At 36.9% G+C, this 17,993-nt stretch overlaps 2 pseudogenes; one reads left to right on the top strand and one right to left on the bottom strand.

Annotated features, from left to right (window-relative positions):
- LOC102501743 (vomeronasal type-2 receptor 116-like) overlaps positions 1 to 17,993 on the bottom strand; it is a 39,682-nt pseudogene that overhangs the window by 12,595 nt on the left and 9,094 nt on the right.
- Positions 10,266 to 11,268, top strand: LOC102500913 (replication factor C subunit 3 pseudogene; annotated as a pseudogene).

The following is a 17,993-nucleotide window of genomic DNA, read 5'->3' as shown; positions in this document are numbered from 1 at the left end:
CTGAGAAAAGAAATATAATGCACTCTAAAGTTATATGTGATTCCATGTAATATAAACAAGATTATGATAATAAATTTTTTAAAAAGAGAAATTACCCCCCAGGGGTATGGCCACACTATAATCCCTTCTCCTCCATTCTTCTCTTGGGATCCTGGGCATGCACACACCTGCGCCCGGCGTGAATTTTAAGTCGACAGGTCCAGAACTTGTACCACAGTCGACTACATGGAGTCCAGCAACATAACTCATGTCATCTACTGGTCTTGATTTCAGAAATTTTTTAATCTCTCTGTTTTGTCATCAGTCTTTTCTTAGATGTTTTACAGTATTTCATTCTGCCTTAAGAAATATTTACCTGATATAATTAAATATGCTACATCCAACTTTCAAATGGCAAAATTCTGTATCTATATATAATAATTCCACATGTACCTGTTGGATTTTTTTTTTAATTTTGACTATTATGTTGGTTTTGAGAAGAAAACATGGTCATGATGCTGTATTTTGATAAAAGCACCTCTAAATATATCAGGAATTTAATGCACATGATTGTTGTGTAGGATGTTTACCTGCCCGGAAAGAAGCATTGGGTGCTTTGCATCTTCAGCAGATATCATTTCTATTTCCTGAAAAAGCATTATATCAACTAGTTGGGCTACCATGTACACAGCATCATAGGTTAAAATACAGAAATTAGACATGGCTATTGTGTCGACCTCAAATATCATAAACTCTAAGGAAGAATTTGGTGGGCAGTCTTTAATTTTGCCACATAGTAATCCATCAGTCTTCATGGATTTTCCTAGGCCAGCGATGTTCTCTTCTACGTCTGCGATTCTATTTTCTGTATGATCTAGTCTGCTTTTAATACTTTCAAGGGAGATTTTTACTTCCTATATTATAGCCTTCATCTCTAACAGTTCCATTTGATTCTTTTGTAAAGTGTGTAATTCCTCTTTTACATCTTGCAAGAATTTCCTCACCTCCCAGAACTCATCAGCTCCTTTTCCCATTCTCTTCTGCAGTTCACTGTCTCTCTTCTCTTCCATCTCTGTCAGTTTCACCATTATTAATGTTCTAAATTCTTTATCGGACATTTCCATTGAATTGTCTGTGGGTAAAGAGGAGTTATTATTTTCCCTAGGAGGAGAGGTATTTTCTTATTTTCCCATATTTCTTGTGGTCCTGTGGTCATTTCTAGTCATCTGATGGAAAGTGTTTCTTCCCAATCTTGAAGTTCAATCTGAGCATCCAGGAGCATGCATTAAAGGAAACAGTGAGAAACAACAGTAACTCAAACAATCAAGAAACAGAGAAAAAGAGAAGAAAAAAACTATAATAAAATAATTATTTTTTTTAAAGAGCAAAAATTAGAAAACCACATGGCGTGCAAATCACTACTTTACAGGAGCCATAAAGGTGTCTTCAGATGGCCTGTTCCCTTGCCTCTCCAGGGTTGGGAGGAAGAGAGGGGGTTATTAACAAGATAAAGGCAAAGGAAGGGCTAAAAGCCAAGAAACTGCTTTATCTTAAAAAATTTTAAAAAGGAAAAATTGTAAAAAACAGAAGACAGAGACAGAGGCAGAGAGAGACAGAGACAGAGACAGGAGGCTTGAAAGTCTGCTTACCACGTGAGCTTGTGGGCTGGAGGCTGAATTATCATTGGAAAATCTTCATTTTTCCTATTCCCCTGAAATTACTAGTTCTCAGTAGCCATGAAGGTGTCTTCTGAGGCCTGCCTATAACAGTTCTTTAACCCTTGGGCTGTTGATAGCCTTACAATGATACCATATTTGAAGATTATGAATAATTTTGCAATGAATATAAGTGCAGATTTTTTTTTTTTGCTATAGGGTGTGTGTGCTCGCCAGTCAGACAGAGACACAGAGACAGAAAGCGAGAAATCACCTCCCAGAGGGGATGGTCACACTGCAATCCCTTCTCCTCCATTCTCCTCTCGGGATCTTGGGCATGCACACACATGCGCCTGGCTTGAGTTTTAAGCCACCAGGTCCTTGACTCAAACCGTGGTCGACTACGTGGGAGTCCAGAGACATAGCCATTACGCTAACTGCTGGTTCCCCAGATATGTTTTTGACATATTAATTTTATATCCTTTGAATATGTAAGTGGGATTGCTAAGTTATATGGTAGATTCATCTATCATTTTCTGAGTAACCTTAAAAAAGTTTTTCTGGGGGCCAGCCAGTGGTATGGTGGTTAACGCAGCTGGATACTACATGGCCAAATCAGGGTTCAAGTTCAGATCCAGAAGCTTGGAAAACATGCCAGATGTGTGTGTGTATGCATGTGTGTGTGGGTGTGTGTACATGCCCAAAATTTGAGGGGAGAAATGAAGGAAAATGGATTGTATTGTGGCCATTGCCCTAGGGGTTGCTTTCTTACTTTCTCTCCAGCAAGTGTATGCATTCTACATAAAAATGAATTTAATGTTTTTTATCATATTGCACAAATCGACATTTCCATTAATTATGTACAATTGTTCTCTTCCCCCTATGCTAATAGGTATTGTATTTCTTTTTTTGATTATATTAAAAGGGATGTCAAGTGGCATTTTGTTATTATTTTAATTTATAATTTTCTAATTAGTGATTATTAGTTATGATGAGAGTATATTCATATATGTTAAGCATTTATCTCCTTTTTTTCTAAATGTGATCTAATCAAGGTTTTGTATTGTTTTCATTTGGGACATTTGTATTCTTTTTTTTTTCCTTAATTTTTTTTATTTCAATTACTTTTATACATTCAATCACATGTTACTTAGCTTGCAAATTGAATATTCCAACATGTGTACATTTCTCACCAGTCCAGTTAACAATATTATAAAGTTATCTTCAATAGATAATGACACATTTCTTTGTCCCATAAATGACTTGCCTCTCTATCTTATTCCTTAATGTTCTTCCTCATACTCTATTCCTTAATCCACTCTCTTCCCACACTGTATCTGATATTCACAACCATTTACTATGTTTCTATAACTTTAGTCATTCTGTTTTGGCAATAGAGTGCAGACACTTGGTATATTTTAAGTGGAGACATACAATGTCTCTCCTTCATAGCCTGGTATGCTTCATTCAGCAGTAAATATTCCATATTTATCCATTTTTTTAATCAAAAGCAGGGTCTGTTTTTTTTTTTTTATACATTTTTTCTTTATTTACATTCATTCACTGTACATCATTATAGCATACAAAATGAGATTTTTCCATTGAGAATACACTGTATATTGGCTCAATCAAGCACATCAACATATGTGTTATTGTCAACAAATCATTTTCCATTTCTTGTTTTCTGTATATTTTGCCTTTTTTCCCATCCTTGATTCCCTATCTCACCCTCTGCCATCTCCCACCCTTGGGATTATTAACAAGATAAAGCGCTAGGTAGGAGGGGCCAAAGGGCCCTGTAAAATGCCTCTCCTTAAAAAAATTCTAAAAAGTAAAAAAATAAAAAAAAGAGAGAGCGAGAGCGAGAGAGAGGACAGAGACAGACGTAGAGAGAGACAAAGGCAGATAGAGACAGGAGACTTGAAAGGGATCTTCCTACCACGCGAGTTCTGGATGCTGGAGGCCCAGTTATCAGTGGGACATCTTCCTTTCTCCCCAAATGGCTAGATCACAGGAGCCATGGAGCTGGCTGCCTCTTGAAGAAGGGCTGTTCTGGGAGGAGGAGAGGGGATTATTAACAAGATAAAGCGCTAGGTAGGAGGGGCCAAAGGGCCCTGTAAAATGCCTCTCCTTAAAAAAATTCTAAAAAGTAAAAAAATAAAAAAAAGAGAGAGCGAGAGCGAGAGAGAGGACAGAGACAGACGTAGAGAGAGACAAAGGCAGATAGAGACAGGAGACTTGAAAGGGATCTTCCTACCACGCGAGTTCTGGATGCTGGAGGCCCAGTTATCAGTGGGACATCTTCCTTTCTCCCCAAATGGCTAGATCACAGGAGCCATGGAGCTGGCTGCCTCTTGAAGAAGGGCTGTTCTGGGAGGAGGAGAGGGGATTATTAACAAGATAAAGCGCTAGGTAGGAGGGGCCAAAGGGCCCTGTAAAATGCCTCTCCTTAAAAAAATTCTAAAAAGTAAAAAAATAAAAAAAAGAGAGAGCGAGAGCGAGAGAGAGGACAGAGACAGACGTAGAGAGAGACAAAGGCAGATAGAGACAGGAGACTTGAAAGGGATCTTCCTACCACGCGAGTTCTGGATGCTGGAGGCCCAGTTATCAGTGGGACATCTTCCTTTCTCCCCAAATGGCTAGATCACAGGAGCCATGGAGCTGGCTGCCTCTTGAAGAAGGGCTGTTCTGGGAGGAGGAGAGGGGATTATTAACAAGATAAAGCGCTAGGTAGGAGGGGCCAAAGGGCCCTGTAAAATGCCTCTCCTTAAAAAAATTCTAAAAAGTAAAAAAATAAAAAAAAGAGAGAGCGAGAGCGAGAGAGAGGACAGAGACAGACGTAGAGAGAGACAAAGGCAGATAGAGACAGGAGACTTGAAAGGGATCTTCCTACCACGCGAGTTCTGGATGCTGGAGGCCCAGTTATCAGTGGGACATCTTCCTTTCTCCCCAAATGGCTAGATCACAGGAGCCATGGAGCTGGCTGCCTCTTGAAGAAGGGCTGTTCTGGGAGGAGGAGAGGGGATTATTAACAAGATAAAGCGCTAGGTAGGAGGGGCCAAAGGGCCCTGTAAAATGCCTCTCCTTAAAAAAATTCTAAAAAGTAAAAAAATAAAAAAAAGAGAGAGCGAGAGCGAGAGAGAGGACAGAGACAGACGTAGAGAGAGACAAAGGCAGATAGAGACAGGAGACTTGAAAGGGATCTTCCTACCACGCGAGTTCTGGATGCTGGAGGCCCAGTTATCAGTGGGACATCTTCCTTTCTCCCCAAATGGCTAGATCACAGGAGCCATGGAGCTGGCTGCCTCTTGAAGAAGGGCTGTTCTGGGAGGAGGAGAGGGGATTATTAACAAGATAAAGCGCTAGGTAGGAGGGGCCAAAGGGCCCTGTAAAATGCCTCTCCTTAAAAAAATTCTAAAAAGTAAAAAAATAAAAAAAAGAGAGAGCGAGAGCGAGAGAGAGGACAGAGACAGACGTAGAGAGAGACAAAGGCAGATAGAGACAGGAGACTTGAAAGGGATCTTCCTACCACGCGAGTTCTGGATGCTGGAGGCCCAGTTATCAGTGGGACATCTTCCTTTCTCCCCAAATGGCTAGATCACAGGAGCCATGGAGCTGGCTGCCTCTTGAAGAAGGGCTGTTCTGGGAGGAGGAGAGGGGATTATTAACAAGATAAAGCGCTAGGTAGGAGGGGCCAAAGGGCCCTGTAAAATGCCTCTCCTTAAAAAAATTCTAAAAAGTAAAAAAATAAAAAAAAAGAGAGAGCGAGAGCGAGAGAGAGGACAGAGACAGACGTAGAGAGAGACAAAGGCAGATAGAGACAGGAGACTTGAAAGGGATCTTCCTACCACGCGAGTTCTGGATGCTGGAGGCCCAGTTATCAGTGGGACATCTTCCTTTCTCCCCAAATGGCTAGATCACAGGAGCCATGGAGCTGGCTGCCTCTTGAAGAAGGGCTGTTCTGGGAGGAGGAGAGGGGATTATTAACAAGATAAAGCGCTAGGTAGGAGGGGCCAAAGGGCCCTGTAAAATGCCTCTCCTTAAAAAAATTCTAAAAAGTAAAAAAATAAAAAAAAGAGAGAGCGAGAGCGAGAGAGAGGACAGAGACAGACGTAGAGAGAGTCAAAGGCAGATAGAGACAGGAGACTTGAAAGGGATCTTCCTACCACACGAGTTTTGGATGCTGGAGGCCCAGTTATCAGTGGGACATCTTCCTTTCTCCCCAAATGGCTAGATCACAGGACCATGGAGCTGTCTGCCTCTTGAAGAAGGGCTGTTCTGGGCAGCAGGGTCTGTTTTTTTTTATGGTTGAGTAGTATTCCATAGAATATATGTGCCACACTTTTTCAATCCATTCATCTGTTCATGGACATTTGGGTGGGTTCCATGTCTTAGTAATTGTGAATAATGCTGCAATAAACATTAATGTGCAAGCACTTTTTTGATTAAGAATTTTTCTGTCCTTTGGATAGATACCTAGGAGTGGGATTGCTAGTTATATTTGTAGATCTTTGAGAAATCTCTAAATTGTTCTCCGCAGTGGATGGACCAATTTATATTCCCATCAGCAGTGTAGAAGAGTTCCTGTTTTGTCACATCACCACCAGCATTTATCATTTTTGTTTTTTTAATCAAGACATTTGTATTCTGAATGTTCAGTTTTTGAGATTCTTACACATTTTAAATATTAATCACTTATAAGAGTTTTTTGCAAATATATAACTATTCTGCAGGTTGTCTTTTTAAATTTATTTTTCTTCATTTACATTTATTCATTGCACATCTTTACACTGTACAACATGATTTTGTACAACATAAATACAGTCCATGTAAATGAAATCAAAGACATCACTGTATACATTATCATCAGCAGATAACTTTTCATTTTTGTGTCTATAAAGTGGGTTTGTTTGTTTTTTTCTTTGATACTCTCCCTCTCATTCCCTATTACCCATTTTTCTTGTTAGAGTTTTGTTGCTACATAGCATGTGCAATTGCCAGAGAGACAGAAAGTGGAAAAATCACCCCCTGGGCAGATGGTCACATTGCAATCCTCTTTTTTCCTCAGAATTTGGGCACACATGCACATGAGCATGGTATGAGTTTAAAGCTGCCAGGTCTGAGACTTGAACAACAGTCAGCCATGTGGGAGTTCAGTGACATAACCATTACATTATCTGGTGGTCCCTTATGTAACTTTGGTTACTGTAGGTTTGGAGCAAGTTTTGTAATTAAGTACTATGATGCATTCAGCCTGTTCTTTGACTATTATTGCTTAGGTTATTCAATATTTATTTACTACAAATTTAAAATTTTTATATATTTTGGGGAATCTATGTCTTTTTTATCCATTTTTAGATTTTTTTATATTTAACTATTTTAATTTCTAACTTTATGCCTCATGGAATTGGTAAAAAAAGCACCAAAAACAAAAAAAAAAGTGACACAAAAGGAAATAATAATGATTGAAGCAGAAATAAATGAAATAGAAAATAACCAAACTATATAGAAAATAAATGATAGCAAGAGCTGGTTCTCTGAAACGATGAAAAATACTGACATTAACTAGACTAAGAAGAGGTTAGAAAGAAACCAGATCAAATATGTAATGAAACAGGTAACATCACAACAGACAAAATAGAAATATAAAACATTATTTTAGGATACTATGAGCAACTATATGCCAACAAACAAGAGAACATGGAGAAGATGGACAAATTCCTGGATGCATATAATCTACCAAGATTGAATGAGCAGGACATAGAAAGCCTGAATAGGCTCATAACAAGCAATGAGATTGAATCAGTAATAAATAATACCTGACAAAGAAAAGTCCAGGTCCTGATGGCTTAACTTCTGAATTCTACAAAATTTTTAAAGAAAAATTAACCCCCATTCTAGTCAAATTATTTCTAAAGATTCAAAAGGAAGAAAACCTCCCAAATTAATTTTACGAAGCCTTCATCATCCTTATTGCCAAAATAGATCAAGACATTACAATCAAGGAAAACTACAGGCCAATATTTCCAATGAATATAGATGCAAAATTTCTTAACAAGATACTTCCAAAACATATCCAACAAAATATAAAAAAGAATATCCATCATGACCAGGTAAGCTTTATTCCAGGAATGCAAGGGTAGTTCAATATATATGCAAGACCATAAATATAATACACCATATTAACAGAAAGTTAAAACAATATGATCATTTCAATTGATGCAGAGAAAGCATTTGATAAAATACAACATCTTTTCATGATTAAGACTCTCAGTAAAATTGTTATAGATTAGTCATTTCTCAACACAATAAAAACAAAATATGAAAAACCCATAGTTAACATTATACTGAATGGAGAAAAGTTAAAAGCTTTTCCATTAAAACTGGTACTAGACAATGCTGCCCACTTTCTCCACTGCTTTTTAATACAGTGTTGGAAGACTTAGCCAATTCAATCAGAAAAGAGAAGAATATACAAGGTATTCAAATAGGCAAAGAAGTGGTGAAAGTATCTTTATTTGCAGATGACATGATGGTATACTTAGGAGACCCAAAGGTTTTCATGAGGAAACTTCTCAAAATAATAAATGAATACAGTAAAATGGCAGGAAACAAAACCAACATCCAAAAATCAATATCACTTCTATCTATGAAAAGTTGAACAAAGTAGACCTGAAGAAAGGAATGCCTTTACCATAGCCACAAAATGTATAAGATACCTAGAAATAAACCTAACAAAGAAAGTTAAAGACCTTTACAATGAAAACTATGAAAATCTTTAATAAGATATTGAAAAATGACACAAAAAAGTAGAAGGGCATCCCATGTTCCTAGATTGGAAGGATTAATATAATCAGAATGACAATTCTACTCAAATTAATCTACATATTTATTGCAATCATAAAGTGTCAGAGACCTTGTTCACAGATTTAGAAAAGACAGTCATAGAATATGTCTGGAATCATAAAAACCTTGTATTGCCAAAGCAATCCCAGATAAGAAGAGTAGAGTGGATAACATTTCACTCCTTGACCCCAAAATATACTATAAAGTTGTGATAATCAAAACACCATGGTTTTGGCATAAAAAACAGACAGATGGACCAATAGAATATAATATAGACTCCAGAAATAAACTCCAAAGCTTACAGCAAACTGATTTTTGACAAAGGATACCAGTCAACCCATTGGGAAAAGGAAGGCCTCTTTAGCAAATGATGCTGGAAAAGCTGGGTATCCACCTGCAGAATGATGAAACTGAATCCCCACCTTTCACTATTAACAAAATCAACTCAAAATTTATCAAAGATCTGAACATAACACCTCAAACTATAAAAATACTGGTCAAAAACAGGGGAGTAACCTCTGGAAGAAAATGGTGTAGGCAAAGACTTCTTAAATAAGACTCCCAAGACATGAGCAATAATACCTCAAATAGACTAGTGGGACTATATCCGATTAAGAAATTTCTGCACAGCAAATGACACAGTAATTATTGTGAATTGACAACACTCAGAGTGGGAGAATAGTTTTGTAAAATACGCTTTAAAAAAGGAACTGATAAACAGAATATACAGGTAACTCAAGCGACTTACCCAAAGAAAAATGTCTAACGCAATTAAAATAAAGTAAAATGAGCTCAACAAAATCTCTTTAAGGAAGATATACAAACAGCTAAAAAGCTTATGAGGAAATGCTCAATATCTCTCATCATAAGGGAGATACAGATTAAAATCACAATGAGATACCACCTAACCCTTGTTAGAATGGCAAAGGTTAAAAATAAAGAGTGATACATGTTGGTAGGCATGTGGTGAAAGGGGTACTCTCCTACACCGATGGTGGGAATGTAAATTGGTTCAGCCACTGTGGAAAACAATATGGAGGTTCCTCAAAGGTCTACAAATAGAACTACCATTTGATCCAGCAATCCCATTTCTGGGTATCTACCCAAAGGATAGAAGAATGCTCAGTCAAAAAAACACTTTCATGCCAATGTTGATTGCAGCATTAGTCACGATTGCTAAGACATGAACCAACCTAAATGTCCACAAACAGATGAATGGATTGAAAAAGTGTGGCTCATATACTCTATGGAATACTGTTCAGCCATAAAAAACAACAAGACTCTGGCATTTGATAGACAGAGGTAGGATATGGGAAATCTATTGCTGAATGAAGCAAGACAGGCTATGAAAGAAAGATATTACGTTTGTCCACTTAATATATACTGAGTATCTGCACTTTATGGTAGAGATAAAAGTATTGGAGGGCATAAAAGCAATGAAAATAGTTATGGATGCTGAAGACAGTGTAAAACGGGGTGGAGGGGGAGAGAAGGGAAGAGTATAGAGAAGGTTCAAAAGAGAACAAATAGAGAGACATGACATTAGTGGGACACAAAAATGGCTTATTACCTGTTGATGATAACATGTATAGTATTCTCAACTGGACTGGCCTGAGAAGTATTTCATGTTTGGAAAATTTTCTTTTCAAGCCAAATGATATATAGTGCCTGAATGTTTAATAAAATAAAGATAATAAACAATAATAATAATAATAATTTGGAAAAAATGATGAAAAGCTTTTTAATGATGATGATGTGGATAGTAATGTCTTTGTCTTGACTCATATGCATAGTAATCATGCTGGAAAAAGTAATGTAATACATCGTAAGGATATGTGTGATTAAATGTAATATAAAATTATGATAATAATAAATAAAATGAAATAAAAACTATTGGGGGGGGTGACATCACGATGCTTGGAGCTCGCAGGAAAACTTGTCTCTGGACTCCATCTTAAAAAAAAAAAAATTGAAACCAGAACTATTGCAAGTAATTACCACCTTGGAGTTAATCCCAGTGATGCTGGAAATAGTGACCGAGTAGTAATTCAGGAGATGTTGAAAACAGTGCCACAATCACAGCAACTTGAAACAAATTCTCAAAGAGATTTGAAAGTGGTATTATTGATTGAAGTTGACAAACTCACCAAAGATGCTCAACATGCCTTGCATAGAACCATGGATAAATACATGTCTACCTACAGGTTGATCTTGTGCTGCAATTCTACATTTAACTGATACCCCCTATTTATAGTAGATTTCTAGCAGTTTGCGTGCCTGCTCCCAGCATCGAAGATATTTGCCATGTGTTATCTACTGTGTGCAAGAAAGAAGGTCTGAATCTTCCCTCACAGTTGGCTCATAGACTTGCGAAGATGTCCTGCAGAAATCTTAGAAAAGCCCTACTTAATCCTGCAGAGTGCAATGATATCCTTTTACCATAGATCAAGAAATTCCTGAGACAGATTGGGAGGTGTATCTGAGGGAGACTGTGAACGCTATTGTCAGTCAGCAAACTCCACAAAGGCTCCTTGAAGTTCTTGGAAGACTCTACGAGCTTCTAACTAATTGTAATTCTCCTGACATAATAATGAAGGGCCTTCTCTCAGAACTTTTACATAACTGTGATGGACAACTGAAAGGGCAAGTGACCCAGTTGGCAGCTTATTATGAACATTATCTACAGCTGAGTAGCAAAGCCATCTATTACTTGGAAGCATTCATGGCCAAATTTATGGCACTTTATAAGATGTGCATGGAGGATGAATTGGAAGGCATGATGTTTTGATTTCTTTCTGTAATTCTTCCAAGTATTTATCAGTATCAGCATTTACATACAGTTTATTTTGGAAGCACTGTGGGCAAAATAAACTTAATTTTACCATAAAAAAACCAGTATTTTGGGAAAGTCGGTACATGCACTTGGCATTTTTTGTAAGCTACTGGATTGGAACATGAAATCATACAGTTGGCCATGTGGGATACATCCACCTTAACCACCGCACAACCAGCTGGCTTATGAATCACTTTTGATTACTTTTTAGTAGACTAAAAATTGGGGTACTTTTTTTGGCTCAAAATATGATACAGACCTATGGGATAAAACATAAAAATTCCTGTTTTACCTGGAACCTCTTTTGCTTTTTAAACTTTTAAGCAGTTTTTACCAGGTCTTAGCAGAATAATGTAGCACTTGGGAATAAAGATGAAACTTACGAGCCCCACACTGCAGGCCAAGATGGAGAAAACTTCCATAGCCACCATGAACTTGCCCTTGGCGCTGTGATAGACAGGGAGGAATGTAACCCAGACACTGCAGAACACTAGCATGCCGAATATGAGCAATTTGGCTTCATTGAATGTGTCAGGCAGGTTCCTGGTCAGGAAAGCCACAGTGAAAGTCCCCATGGTCAAGAAGCCCAGGTATCCCAGGACACACTAGAAGGCAGACTGAGCCCTTGTTACACACGATGATAATGTGTCTGGGCTCAGAGTGTGAGTCAATTTCAATAAAAGGGGGAGAGGTTCCCAGCCAGACTGCACAGATAATCACTTGGATAATAGAACAGATGGGAATGACAGTGTTAGAAGCCCTGATAGCAGCAAATGCCTCATTGTGCTTCCAGGCTTCACGGCCTTAAATGCCAGAATCACAGTAACAGTTTTGGCCAAAATGGTGAGAACTGCCACAGTGAACACAGGCCCAAATGTGACTTGTTGGATGATACAGGTGACTGTGTTAGGATGGCCAGTGTAGAGTAAGGAGCAGAGGAAGCACAGGAGGAGGGAGATGGGCAGAATGAAGCTGAGAGCCTGGTTATTGGCCTTGACTATGGGAGCATGTTGGTGCTTCACAAAGACCACTAAAACCACAGCTGCAGCCACAGAAAAACAGTCACACAGGTAATGGAGATCCCCAAAGAATCCACAAAAGCCAGGAAAGTTGCAGACTTGGGGAGGCAGTATGTTCTCCCACTGTTTGGATATTCCCCTGGTGGGCAATTAACACACTGCTCTGTATCTGATCGAAATGCAAAAGATCAGTATTTCAGTTTCACAAATTTTCTATCTGTCACCTTGTAGAAAATAGCTGCCTTTGTGTCATTTTGCATACAGACAGCCCCTGATGTAATACCAGCCTACACCTATAAAAAGTCTACATTGATGACACTTGGAGAACTCCTTAGGCAGAGGTAACATCAAACTCATTGAAAGTGGATTTCAGCACGTGAGGATTTTGAGTGGTTCATCTTAGGGGTCAATGATGTTACCAAGGATGTGGATTTATTTCAAATCTCTTTTCTTCTTTCCCCTGAATTTTTCTCATGATAAGCCTTTTACTCCTGTGGGATATAATATTGGCTTAACATAATAGAAATAGAAATGAATGGTTTTCTAGGTCAGCAGGTGGCTTGGAAGTTAAAACAGTTTGGTCCCACATAGTCAATATATAGTTCAAGTTCTTTACTCAGTAGATTGAAAATCACGCTGGGTGCATCTTCATGCATGTCTGTAATCCAGAAAAGAGATGAAGAGGAAGGGATTGTGACATAGCTATCTCTCCTGGGGAATGTTGATTTTACACACTCTCTCTGTCTCTAGTAAGTGCACATGCCCTGTAGCAAGAAAAACAAGAAAGGAGGTAGAAATTAATGGTTTTCATATTTATATTCAGAAAAAAAATATTTACCTGGTTCTGAATATTCTAACTTGTCACTACCCTACTAATTAATTCCTTTTTGTATATGACATGTCTCCTAGTAACACGAGAATTTTATCATTGTACTTTTTAATTTTCCCATCACTATTCTTGTTAATTTTTTCATGTAAATTTTGAAAACTGTTGAATTGAACTAGAAACATTTAGATTTTGGATGGAATTTTATTCCTCCTATATGTATATTTTGTGTAATTATTATTGTAATTATATTACTGAAACATAGAGCATTGTTAAAATTTTTTTCATTTATTCTCACCTTCAACCATGGTTCATTAACCCTTTCCCTAAGTGGTAGGTAAATTTTCATCCTTGCCCACTGTAGGATCTCTTTGTAACTCTTCACTTCTCTATGTAGCATGAAAACACTTATAGAACATTTGAGAATAATGAGCATGTCTGTGTTTCAGTTCCATTTTATTTATAGAAATGTTGGAAGTTTATTCACTCTTTTATTAAAGTGTTTTTTTTTTCTTGGTAATATTGATGCAATATTATTGTTGTATACTCAGAATTTAAAAAGATTATCTATCACATTCTTTGAGAATTATTCCTGGGACCAGCAGTTAGCATAATGGCTATGTCACTGAGCTTCCATGTAGCTGACTGCAGTTCAAATCCCGGACCCAGTGGCTTAAACTCATGCTGGGCACCTGTGCATGCATGCCCAAGATCCTGAGAGGAGAATGGAGGAGAAGAGATTGTGATGTGGCCATCCCCCCTAGGGGGTGATTTCTCGCTTTCTGTCTCTCTGTCTCTCTGTCTGTCTGGCGAGCACATACACCCTATAGCAAAAATCTCTCAAAAAAAAAAATTATTCCTAGTCCCATCTTGTATCTCAGAGTCATGATTGGCACACATAAACATGTGTATGTTTTCTTCTGGATTCCAAATTTTTTTTCTATTTTTTAATTTTGCATTACACACTTGTTTTTACAAAATTTTCATAAGAAAAATAACTATTTTTTACTTGTCTTACTCTTACCTAAAAGTACCTATGTACTCTTACCAGTAATGAAAATCAAATGATTTCTATTGTTATGATGACTAGAATTGTATATTTGTGAAAAAAACAAATCATTGTAATATTATGTATGTATTAGAAAATGGAAGCACAGTTTACTAAAATGGCTCACGTTTATATCTGATAATATCACATTTAATTTTGATATATAATTCTTTAAGAGGAATTTTTGCTATAGGTCATGTGTGATCACCAGAGAGACAAAGAGAGACCAAAAGAAAGAGAGAAATTATCCTTCAGGGGAGTGGATACACCACAATCTCTTCTCTTTATTCTCCCCTTGAATTTTGGGCATGCACACACATGAGCCCGGCATGAATTTCAAGTCACTAGATTCAGGACTCAAATCACAGTTGGCCACATAGGAGTACAACACCTTGATCACTATGCACTGATGACCCCTTGACATATAATTTTTGGATTTATAACTTATTTAGCAGCTATCATTTGAGTTTTCTGATTGTGAAATTTATTAGAATATTGGGTCTTCAATTTCTTAAAACTGCATCTTTTACTTACAATAAAAATATTTTTAAATGCAGGGTTCTGACATTAGCTAGTTTTACCACATTGGACAGTTTTTGGAACATAACTGAAAAGGTTATAAGTTTTCTTTATAAGAATGTTTCTATACTTGCTTTGTGCTTGTCATCTAGGGATATGAAAATGGCCTGTGCCATTTTCAAACATTTTTTTTAACATCAAAATAACTCATACTGGAACCAGCAGATGGAGAAATGGTTACATCACTGGACTCCCACATAGTCAACTGCTGTTCAAGTCCCAGACCTGGCTGCTTAAAAAATCATACGGGACAAGTGTGCATGTGTGCCCAAATTCCACAAGAAGAATGTAGAAGGGATAGTGGCATGGCCATCTCCCCCTAATGGGTGATTTCTTGCTTTCTGTCTATCTGTCTTGCTGGAGAGCACATGAACTCTATAGCAAAAAATCCCTCCAAAAAATAAAATAAAATAATATATTCATACTTTAATCCTATTGTACCACAAAATGTTTTTGTTTTTTCTTTTAGGTTTTCTATTTCTTTTCTTAAATTCAATCACTGTAAGTCTTTACAGCATACAGAATGAATTTCTCTTCAATGAATACATTGTATGTTTGTCTAGTCAAAGATATTATGATCAGCAGATAAATTTCCATTTTTGTGTCTGTCGTTTGGCTTCATTTTATTCCCTCAATTTTCTTTCCACATTGTCTCTAGTATCCATACATGTTCTCCTTGTTTTTATATCTTCCAATCTTTCGGTTTCTGCCATAGACTGCAGACATTCAGTATATATTGAGAGGGAGCCATAAAATGCCTGCTTTCATGATCTGGTTTCCTTCAAATAGCATTAAGTCTTCTATATTCATCCACTTTCTATCAAATGTCACTGTCTCATTTTTATTTTTACTCTTTTATTTTGATTTTTTTATGACTGAGTATTATTTCATAGTGTATATGTGCCACACTTTTTCAATTCATTCATCTGTTCATTTGTGGACATTTGGGTTGGTTTCATGTCTTAGGAATTGTAAATAATGCTGAAATAAACATGAATGTCCAAGTGTTTTTCTGGCTGAATGTATTCCTATCCTCTGGGTAGATAACCAGGAGAAGAACTGCTAGATGATTGGGTAGTTTTATTAATATTTCTAGGTCTTTTAGGAGCCTTTTGATTGTTCTCCCCAGTGGCTGTACTAATTAACATTCCCACCAATAGTTTAGAAAAGTTTCCTTTTCATGATGCCTCACTAGCACTTATCCTTTTAAAAAAAAATTTAGTATTTCTGATGAGTTTTGATGATATCTCATTGTGACTTTTATTTGCATTTCTCTTATGATATGAGATGTTAAGAAATTTTTTATAAGCTTTTTGGTTGTTTGTTTATCTTCCTGGGAGAGTTCTCTGTTAAGTTGATTTGCCTATCTTTTAATTGGATTTATTTTTTTTTTTTCAGATAAGCTTCTTGAGCTTCCTGTATATTTTGGTCATATGTTCCTTATCTGAGGCATAGTTTGCAAATATATATCCCATTCCAAGTGTTGTATTTTCAATCTAAGTGTTTATTTTGCTATACTGAATATTTTTAAACTGATGTGATCCCAGTGCATTTTTGTGATTATTGTCTGTCTTTTGGGGGTCCAATTTAAAAAGTCTTTGCCTGCTCTGATGTGTCCCAAGGGCTCTACTATGTTTTGTAGGAGAATTTTATAGTTTGAAGTTTCATATTTAGATCTTTGGACCATTTCATGTTGATTTGGGTTAATGGTTAAGAATAGGGGCCCAGTTTCACTTTTCTGCATGTGGATAGCTGGTTTTTCTAGCATCATTTGCTGAGATTTTCTTTGCCTCACAAGAATGTATTGCACCTTTCATCAAAAATCAGTTGACTGCATGTTTTAGAGTTTATTTTTGGGTTGTCTATTTTGTTTCATTGGTCTACATACCTGTTTTTGTGCTAGTACTATGCTGTGTTGATCATCTCAGCTTTGTAATATGTTTGGGGGTCCAAAAGTGAGATCCCTTCTATTTTATTCTTTATGCACAGTATTGCTTTGGCAATCTAGGGCTTTATATAATTCCAGACAAGTTTTATGATTTTTTTTAATTTTGTGAAGAATGGCTTTGGTAATTTTATGGGGATTCCATTAAATTTGTGAATTATCTGGGGTCAAATTGACATTTGATTATATTAATTCTTTCAACCCAGGAACATGAGATGATTTTTTATTTTATTGTATCATATTTTTATTCTTTTCTTCCGCATATTCTTCTTTGTAAAGCTCTTAGACTACTTTGGTTAGGTTTATGACTAGATATATTATTTGTGGTTATTGTAAATGGAACTAATTTCTTCAATTCTCCCTGTCCATTCATTGTTGATGTAAACAAATACTGTATATATTTGTATGTTGATTTTTGTATCCTGCCCCTTTCCTGTATTCATTTAAAACTTCCATGAGTTTATTCATGGCTTCCTTTGCATTTTCTATGTATATGACCATGTCATCTGCAAATAGAGATCATTTCACGCTTTCTTTTTCCCTATTTGTATGCCACTTATTTAATTGTCTTGTCTGACTGCACTGACTAGGACTTTCAGTACCATATTGTAAAGAAGTCAAGAAAGTGAGCAGCCTTGTCTTGTTTCTGTTTGTAATGTAAAAAATCCCAGTTATTCTCCATTTGGTATGTTAGATACACAGTAATTTTTTCCTGTGTTGAGACATTTCTCTTGTGTCCCAATTCTGCTGAGTGTCTTAATCATGAAGGGATGTTGTATTTTTTATTTATTTATTTATTTATTTTTTTATTTTTTTATTATAATTTTTTTTTTCTCATCACAACACACATATGAATTTTCCATCCAAAATACACTGTGCATTGGCTCAATCAAGCACATCAACATATATGTTCTCAGCAAATGATTTCCCAATTTTTGTGTCCTGCATACCTTGCCTTTTGTTTTGCCATCCTAGGTTCCCCATCCCCACCCTCTGCCATGTCCCATCTTCCTCCTCCATTGTCCCTGACATTCATGATTGCCCTCAATGCCTTCCGCCCCCCCCATTCAATTGTTCTACCAATGAACTCAATTAGTCTAAGTATATCCACTAGCTAGCACAGCTGACATATCCTTACACATGTATCCAAATCTGATCCTAGGCATAAACCCCAGGGAGTAGAATGCACATACTATAAAGTAGTCCCCAGTTGTGTCCATACACCTCTCTTCAGTCATCAAATGTGCATTTTTTTTCCTCCTG

Source organism: Tupaia chinensis, unplaced genomic scaffold (genome assembly GCF_000334495.1).
Source record: "Tupaia chinensis unplaced genomic scaffold, TupChi_1.0 Scaffold000596_1, whole genome shotgun sequence".
Lineage (NCBI taxonomy): Eukaryota > Metazoa > Chordata > Mammalia > Scandentia > Tupaiidae > Tupaia > Tupaia belangeri.
The sequence above is the reverse complement of the archived record's forward strand: the minus strand, read 5'-3'. Positions and strand labels throughout refer to the sequence as shown.